Here is an 8,211-nt window from a genome sequence, read left to right on the forward strand (position 1 = left end):
CTTTCAATTCCCAGTCCATGATCTTTGAGAGGACCATTTTCCTTCTCTCTCTGCTTATTCATTTACAGCTGTTGCCGATGAAGCTGGCTATTATTTCTTCAATGGGAATTACAGAGTAGATAGCCCCAAAAACTTCAACAATAGGTACTGTTCCAATGTGGCATTGGTGCATTCTGTGTGACCATTGGGGGTGGTGAGCCAACAACTGATGTACTCAGGCATCCGACAAGGCGCATAGAGCTCACCAGAAGTGGGATGTGAACTGTACCCTACGATCCAATACTAAGTGTTCCCATAGTCCATGAAGTTGGAAAATATTCTGCAAGTACAGCTCAGCAGTCTCATGAGCTGTTGGGAGGCCGATACAGGGGATGAAATGGCCCATCTTTGTGAGGAGGTCAACGGCTACGAGGATACTTGTATACCTGTTGGAGTTAGGTAGGTTGGTGATAAAATCCATAGACATAGCATGCCAGGGTCCTGAGGGAGTCGGCAGGGGATGTAGCAGTTCTGTTGGTTTCCTTGATTGGTCTTTGGCTCATCAACAGATGTCACAGGAGCTGATATATCAGGCCACATCCCCTTGGACCAGGGGCCATTGGATCTCTTGTGTTAGCTAGTGGAGAGTCTTATATCATCCAAAGAACTTGGCTGGCTTGACGCCATGATTCTGGTCACCACACCTTAAAAAGGATATTATAGCTTTGGAAAAAGTGCAGAAAAGGGCAACTCGAATGATAAAAGGGTTGGAACACTTTCCCTATGCGGAAAGGTTAAGGCGCTTAGGGCTCTTTAGCTTGGAGAAACGACGACTTGTCAGCAAGCTGCCATAGGGTGTTGTGTTACATTGTAACCGTTGGATTGTACACTGTCCCTTCCCCCCCCTGTGCCTTCCTGTGTAGGTGTTTACTTTCTTTGGCTTGCTACTTCTGCGGAACTGCTCAAGGTCATGCAGCTGGAGGGGGGATGGAGTTATGGCGTTAAGGGGCCATTTTGCCAGTTCCCATATAAGTGGGGGGGCATGGTGGGAAAGACTTCAGGTGCCAGGACTGTGGCCAAGGGTTGCTCTTGGGTGGGGGTGTATGTCACCGTGAAATGAAATGGATAAAACAAAAAGGACCACTGTATCTGCCTTTGATTCAGCTGGCGTGCCATTTGCAGATGTTCAAGATTGCGAGGATCTGTCTGCACGCGCACTGGGTGTCAAACACCCTCCAGTTGGGGGTGCCAGACTTTAAAAGCTGTGTTAATCACCAGGAGCTCCTGTTCCCAAATTGTATAATTCCACTCAGCATGACTGAGTTGTCATGAGTAGTAGGCACAAGGCTGCTTGATGGTTGTTTCCTGCTGGGATAAAAAAGCTCCAATTGTGGTACTGGATGCATCTGTTTCCACCACAAATGGCAAGCTGGGTCGAGGTAGCACAGCCCTGGCTCAGTGGCAAAACATTTTTTAACTCCTGGAAGGCCTGCTGGGCAGCTGGTGAAATGGCTCCTGGGGTTGTAGCACCCTGGTCAAGGGCACAGCTAAGGAGGTGAGTTATGCAATGAATTGTCTGTAGTAATTGGTGAAGCCAAGGAAACACTGGACATCTTTCTGGTGGTGGTGGTGGGGCCTGCCATGACAGTACTACCTCTATTTTGATGGGGTCCATCCAGATTCCCTGCGTCATGATGTGGTGGCTGAGGAACTCCATTGAGGAAAGGTCAAAGGCACACTTCTCAAACTTCACATAGTAGCTGAAACTCCATGGTGTAGTCTGCCACTGAATTTCTCCCCTGGTCTAGACATCTAAAGTGGCAGTTGGCCCATTCAGCCTTTTGAGGGTCAGCAAAGATAGCATTTATGTGGGTGACAAACTCTGAGAAACTTATCAGCAATGGGGAGTTGGAAAGAAGCAGCGCAGTGGCCCACTTGGCAGCTTTCCCCTTTAAGAGGCTAAGGATGAAACCAGCCTTCGTCTTGTTGTTGGGAAATTCCTTCTCTTGAAGCTCAATGTATAGCTTGCACTGTGCCAGAAATTCAGGGAACTTCTCTTGACTCCCCCCAAACTTCTCTGGAGGACTCACCGGGCATTTTCCTGGGGGGGAGGGGAGTAGCAGGGGCAGCAGTGGTTCCAGCAGCCCCAAAGGCAGTGCCAGTTGCCAGCTGTTGCTAAAGTATAGCCAAAATGCTGTGCTGCCCAGCCTGTAAATCCATTATCAGCCCTCCTGGCATTCCAAGAGTGCTGGTGACCCTGGAGAATGGGGGGGGGGAGTGGCCTTCACCTGCTGAATTAGAGCTGGAGGGTGGAGGTGATTCTGAACCAACTCTCGGCTGCAATTCAGAGCATGCCTGCATCTTATTTCCCTGCTGGTCAGCTACAGTTGTGGGCCCCTCCTCTGAGGAGTCCTTACTGTCACTGAGATCTGGCTGGTCCATGACACACATCCTTTTTGAAGTGAGGCCTCCAGAACTGTACACAGTATTTCAGGTGCAGCCTGACCAAGACAGTGTACAATGGGACTATGACATCTTGCGATTTGGATGTTGTGCCTCTGTTGATACACCCCAAGACTGCATTAGCCATTTTGCCACTGCATTACACTGACTGCCCAGAAATGTGTCCCTCATCCAGTAAGCATGCTTATTTTTGTTACCCAGATTTAGAACTCTGCACTTTTCCTTGTTGAACAGTATCTTATACACTTCTGCCCACTTTTCTAGTGTGTTCAGATCTCATTGAATTCTATCTCTGTCTTCTGGTGTGTTTGCTACTCCTCCCAATTTGGTGTCATCTGCAAATTTAATGAGAAGTCCTACCACCCACTCATCCAGATCATTTATGAAAATACTGAAAAGTACTGGACCCATTACAAAAATATTGAAAATTACTGGGAACTCTGTAGCACCCCACTGGATACCTCCCTCCAATCAGATGAAATGCCATTGAGTGGGTGTGCTTCTCCAATCAATTATCTATCTACCTAACTATTCTAGAGTTCAGTCCACAGTCACCCATTTTACCTATCAAAACATCATAGGGAACCTTGTCAAAAAGTTTACTGAAAGCCAGATAAATAACTTGGATGGTGTTCCTATGATCCAGTAAGCTTGTCACTTGATCAAAGAAGGAAATGAGGTTGGTCGGGCAGGACCTGTTGGGGACAAATACATGTTGACTTCTGTGGATCACCAAGTTGTCCTTCAGATGTTTGCAGACTGACTAAAATCTGCTCCAGTAACTTCCCTGGGACAGAGGTCAGACTGACTGTCCTGTAGTTAAAATCAATTTAAATCCTGTAGTTTAAATCAGTTTAAATCCTAAATGCTAGCTCTAACCTGTAATTAGATATTACTTCACCTAAAGTTTCTTGTCACAAATCATTAGTTTTACATGAAGACCCAAAGAGGTCTTAAATGTTTTTTCCCTCTATAATATCAGCAATCCAGTCATCCTAACACTCCCTGAAGTTCTTCCAGATTTTATTAGTATTGCATGTTTCCATTGAGCTTTTTGAGGTTTTCATACAGGGGCCCAACAAAAATGGCTACCTCCTGACTATATTGCATGATATAAATTGTTCAGACTGCAGATAAAGTTGGTAGGTTTGTATTACTTTGTTGATCCAAGGGCTCATCATTTATCAGAGTCTGTCAAAAAGCATGCAGTGGTTTGGGACAGTAGCTTTTCTTTAATTGCTGATAATTACACAGCAGGCTGTAATGAGTTCGTGGAGGGTTTTTCCTCTCCCTGCATTCCTGTGAATTCATATGGGAGTGGAAGGGAAGGAAAAGCTTGTCAAATATAGAGTCTTGGCAGCAAGACACTGATGTAGAGTTTAAATGGGCTTACTGACAGTGATATTTTCTTTTATTCTAAATGTTTAAGGGAGTCAATCACAGCTCGCCAAAATCCTGCCTCAGCAGAATGATAAGCTCCATGTCTCCTTAAAAGACAACACAACCCCTGCCCCAAACTGTGCTCATCTCTATTTTCCTCTGTGTGTGTGTGTGTGTTCAAGCTTGTGCAGCTAAATTTATGCATTTTATAGCCACACACACTTGAATTCTGATCATATAAACATCCTGCTCCACAGGAGTTGCAACACATTTTATTGTGCAGTGACTATTGTTCTGTAGGCATCTATCTGCCACTAATTTACAGATTGGTCTTCCATTATAAGGTTATGTCCTATGCTGCTATATTGTTCTGCAAAAGGTAACCAGCTCTGACTGGTTCAAAGACAGTCAACCTATAAACTTGGGGCCTCAAAGCAAATTCTTGTCTCCTATCAGAAGCAGAAACACAAGGTAGGGATATATGTTACTTGGTAAAGAAACAGTAGGTTTTTTGCATTTCTGAAATGAAACATCTCAATGTATTCTACCAGTATACATAACTATTGGCCTTTTTTCTCTCCGACAGATTAAAGATATTTACTGTTTAATGGATCATTTCCTCTCAAACTCTCCATCTCCTGAAATACTTACTAAGTCTAGATATTAAAGTGGATTTTCCTTGGGTCTTAGGGAGATTTTTATTTCTCTTGTTTGTTTAAGAACATAAGAGAAGCCAATGTTAGATCATGTCAATGGCCCAACCAGTCCAATTTATTTATAGCACAATATATATTCTGCCATGGAGTGTGTCATCCCTAGAATCTCAGTATCTATTTTAATATAGCTACAAAGAAAAGTTCCATGTGGAGCTTGACAAAAGAGCTGAGATTTTGGGACCAGGATGAAAAGATTACACATCTTGTGCATCTTCCCTTTCCCCTTCTACTTCCTGCCTTTCTGCTCTATTTCCCCCCACATTTGTTCCTTCCTTTGCCATCTTCTTAAGACGTGGAAAATTAATTTCAAGTAGAAGTCAAAACTACTGTCAGAATTAAGAAATGTATGTATTAACTTTTCAGTCTGCATGATTCATTCATACACAAAATGAAATAGTTCATGGCACAGAAATGTGATTTGTTTGATAGAGAAATGCTGTCTTGTTCAAGGTCCAAACCCCACTGAAGCCAATAGTGAAACTCACATTATTATGAACAAAGTTTGAGCTCAGTGGCACCTTTAAGACCAACAAAGTTTTATTCTTGGCATAAGCTTTCATGTGCATGCCCACTTTTTCAGAAGTGCCCATGCACACGAAAACTTATACCTAGAATAAAACTTTATTGGTCTTAAAGGTGCCACTGGACTCAAACTTTGTTCTGCTGCTTCAGACCAACATGGCTACCCCCCAGAATCTGTCACATTATTATGACAAGTGTAGAGACAGGTTAGCATCACCTGAAATGAGGAGATGTCTCACAGGGGAAAAACAGACCGTTGGTGAATGGTTAAGGTATGATAAGAATAGGCAGGACTCACCCAGGAGAAGAACAAGCAGGCCTTACTGATAAGAGCAAAAGGGACTCCGCAACAAAGTAAAATGAAGGTCAAACCACACTTAGGTCATAGAGTCTGTGCAATGAGCTATTGAACATTAGAAGTAACATCTATGAATGTTTAATGAGTCATTTGCATGAACATGCGATGTATGTAGAGTTATGTAGTAGGGGTTCCGGGAAGATAAACTGTGGCTGCGGTCACACGGAGCATTAGCCACGCTACAGAGACGGAAGATAGGCAGATTTTCCGGGCGCAACCACAGCGCCACATCTGGGAGGCGTAGAGCTCCCGTGGCGAACCTGAGGATTCCCGCCGAAGATGCAGGGTAAAAAACTAGTACCTCGGAGGTACTAGTTTCCGGAAACAGCAGGGCAAGGGCGGGCGCCTGATCGCGTTTCCGGTGGTAGGTCGTGGCATCCGGCACCCGCCCATGTCCCGTCGCTAAAAGGTGTTTTTCCCCAAGTCTCCATGGGATGCGCACAAGCACCCAACGGCGCATGCGCACACTTCATTTCAAAACAAACAACACAGCCCCCTCCCTTTTTCCGTACCCCCCCACTCCTGGCTCGGCCTGCTCGAGAGGAACTCTCTGCACTGGGCGGCAGAGGGGGAGGTGCAGGGGGTGTGTGGCGGGAGGGCGGCCCAGCTGAAGCTCCTCCTGGAGGGGACCAGATGGAGGACACAGTTTGCATTCCTCTGCAGCCCTGGAAGGGGTTAAACCCACGGAGCCTTTTGCTAGAGAGGCCGCTTATTTGATCGGCACCTCCTCCCTAACCACGGGACCTCTACAGGACCTCTACGGGATATCTGATCGCGCAGCCGCGCGTTATTTTGCTCCAGGGCAAACAGCCACGCTCCCCCCCCCCGCATTTTCCTGCCCGTGTGACTGGGGCCTGTAACTCCACCTCAAAGGAGGGGAGACGGCTGCAGCTCGGAACTGTAGGGTTAAACAAGTGACTCAGAGGGACTGCCCATTTTGCATTGGTGTCTGCCGCTTCACAGAGGCCTCTCTGCTTTCATTGCAATAAAAGCTTTTCTTTTTATCCTTTCACTGTTGCCTGGTTTCTAATAACAGGAGCAGGGCCTGATGTGTTCCAGATCCCCAGGAGTGATCCCAACAATAAGATTTCAGTGGCACTCAAAAAACCTACATGAAAACTCCATTGTAAGTCAACAGAAATACTAGAGTTCAAGTGCAGCTTTTCAGAACCACTGCTCAGTTGTTCTGGGCAGACCAACTTTGAAATATCTTCCAGCAATATTGCTACCCAATAGCATGAAGCCATATTTAATTTGATCATATTCATCAATAAGCATGTTTACATGAACCTCCCTGTTACATCCTCAGAGGTCCTCTCCATTCCATATACTTATCTTATGGATTTATGTATTATCATTATCAATATATCTACTTCTCAACATGGATCAATCTGTGGATACCTAAATCCAGAGACACGAGCCATGAACAGAGAAGACAGATCTTTCTAAGAACCTGAGAAAAAAACCATGCTTGCAGAGAAATCTGAAATCTAAAAAAGAAAAACACCAAGGAGGGGTTAACCTCCTGCCAAAATGATAAAAGCAGCATCTGTATCTCCAAGAAATGAATGTTCTTCATGGCTGTTGCTATGTAACCATAACAGTGTTGCCAGCCTTCAGGCCTTGGTTTCTGTCGGTAAGAGGAATGGAGAGGGGGGAGGGTCCTTTCTAGGGCTGTTTTGGCCTTTGAGGAAGGATTCCTCAGGGCTAGGCCTGCCAGCAACCAACAGGTAACAAATTCACTATCACATGGCTTGCACATCTTATCCAGGCCCAGCTGCTTGCTACTATTCAATAGCAGCCACCTCACTAAGGCCACTGTGCTGTAAAAGTTAGAGTTTCAGGGTAGGATCTGGGAGACCCAGTTTCAAATGCCCACTCTGTCATGGTGTTCACAGGGTGACCTTGGGCCAGTCACACATTCTCACCTTAACCTACTGTACGAGGTTCTTGGGAGGGTAATATGGAGAACAGGAGAATTATGTCAACTGCTCTGAGCACCCATTATTGAGAAAGGCAGTGCATAAATGAAGTAAATAAATAATAAACAGGGGTCATTTCATAGAAAAAGAGGTGCAGGAGCTCATTAGCATAACTCATTAGCATAACATTTGCATATGCCACACACCCTGACATAACCAGAAGTGTGTCAGAAGGCAACACCCACCGCTCAGGCTCCACTGGACTGTTTCGGATTGCTAGCTATTGGAGGGGGGGGATGTGCAGATCTGTCCTTGCAGAGGAGGGAGAGCTTGTACCTGAATAAAACTTGGTCTTAAAGGTGCCACTGGACTGTTTTGGACTGGGGGGCTAGGGGGGGAGCTCTGCAACTTACCTGGCTGCTTCTTGCTCTGACTGAGGGCTGCTGGGAGCAGGGGGGTGGGGCTTGTTGCATGTGCCCACCCCCTGGGCTCTTTACTGCCAGAGCTCTGCTCCTGTGCACTCCTGCAGGAAATGACCCCTAATAATAAATATAACTGACAGGTAAAAAGTAGGTTGGGTGGGTGGTGGCAGGGAAGGAGAAAATGAACCATGGAGGCTGTCAAGAGAAGGGAAAGAAGAAGAAAGTGTGGAGAGGACATACAGGGGAAACTGAGGTTTCCCCCACAAGTTCTTGCAGGTTCCCCAGTGCACAACTGGCCCTGGCCCAGCCAGCTACACACAACTCAGCCAGAGTTTTACCCAGCTGCCAGTGGAGGGAAAGATACAGGAAGGTTGGCTAATGGGTGGGAAGGAAAGAAGGAAGCTGAAAAAGGGGAGAGGCTATGGGGCTTTCATGAAAGCGAAAGAGGA

Source organism: Gekko japonicus, unplaced genomic scaffold (genome assembly GCF_001447785.1).
Source record: "Gekko japonicus isolate JY-2015 unplaced genomic scaffold, Gekko_japonicus_V1.1 scaffold4, whole genome shotgun sequence".
Lineage (NCBI taxonomy): Eukaryota > Metazoa > Chordata > Lepidosauria > Squamata > Gekkonidae > Gekko > Gekko japonicus.